We start from the raw sequence: 1205 nt of genomic DNA on the forward strand, positions 1-1205 counted from the left end.
ATTACAATGTCAGTCTGTCACTTGTCTTTTCGACAATGTTTAGTTTCTGTGATGTCGGACTCTGCAATATACTATTTCTATAAAGTTGAATATTTAGCCATACAACTGCTACTTAGAAAAACTATTATGTCATTCATGTCATTTTTGTCATATATAGGCCTCTGTACACACTCAGCTCGTGCACGCTCACCACTACAACACCCGTTAAAACACAGTAAATCTTTCGACTATGTTCGGCTAAAGTCGGGCCCGGTGTTTCCAGCCGGCGCTGTTTGGCTCGTGGTGGTCACGCCTCTGCGTTACGTCATAACGGCAACACATTCAAGGTTACCATTAAAGTCTATGTGGCACATGCCAGAGGAAGAATGGACTCACATCTGACCACTGTCCGCCGGTCTGTCACCATCTGACAGGATGCATATCGCCGACTTCGTGTCTGGATCATTCGCAGGTAACAGCTCGTGCAGCTGGACTGCAGGTTACCGTTAGCACGAGCTAGCTGGGGCTGAATGACTAGCTAATGTATTAGCATGGGGCGACAACGTAATGACAGCTTGGGGAGACCAGATTAACCAGGACGTGTATTTGTAACGTTATGAGTGCTGTAAAACGGGTTTTGCTCGTCCTCCTATAGTATATATGTACGCTTATGTAAATTAACCTGCAGAATTCAAGCAGTAGAAGAAGTAAACGAACATACCACAGCTGTCATGTGATCATTTAAAGGTTTTATAATTGTAAAGAGCTTGAGATAATTTCACTGACAGAACAGTTGCATCTCACATTAATCAGCTCAGAGTCATGTCTTTAAATGGTCTATTTTCTCCAGTAAAGACGTTCATTTTTAAAGATGTAAAAGCAACAAAATAATGTTTGACCCAACCTTGGCTGTGTTTTTGGTGTGTCCTTGATGTTGTTTTCTCTGGAAACACACACACGCAGGGGCATGTGGAGTTGCAGTGGGCTACCCTCTGGACACTGTGAAGGTACAGGAAAAGCATTTAACAAAAACAGTCAAAATGGGCTTTATAGCAAATAGACATCTTTGTTATTACATAATTAATGTTACTATTTTTTTGTTTTATAGGTCCGCATCCAAACCCAGAAACAGTTCACCGGAGTATGGCAGTGTATAGTGGCCACATTTTCAAAAGAAGGGGTAAGTGGAACCAGAGTAGTATACACCAGTTTATTATCATTATTAT

General features: G+C 41.6%; 1 long non-coding RNA gene across 1 annotated transcript; it reads left to right on the plus strand.

Annotated features, from left to right (window-relative positions):
- Positions 1-348: 348 nt before the first annotated feature.
- LOC121939778 lies at positions 349-1158 on the plus strand. Its single transcript, XR_006105520.1, has 3 exons — positions 349-451; positions 943-986; positions 1088-1158. It is a non-coding gene; the product is annotated as an uncharacterized LOC121939778 (long non-coding RNA).
- The last annotated feature ends 47 nt before the right edge of the window (positions 1159-1205 follow it).

This window comes from Plectropomus leopardus, unplaced genomic scaffold (genome assembly GCF_008729295.1).
Source record: "Plectropomus leopardus isolate mb unplaced genomic scaffold, YSFRI_Pleo_2.0 unplaced_scaffold5962, whole genome shotgun sequence".
Classification (NCBI taxonomy): Eukaryota; Metazoa; Chordata; class Actinopteri; order Perciformes; family Serranidae; genus Plectropomus; species Plectropomus leopardus.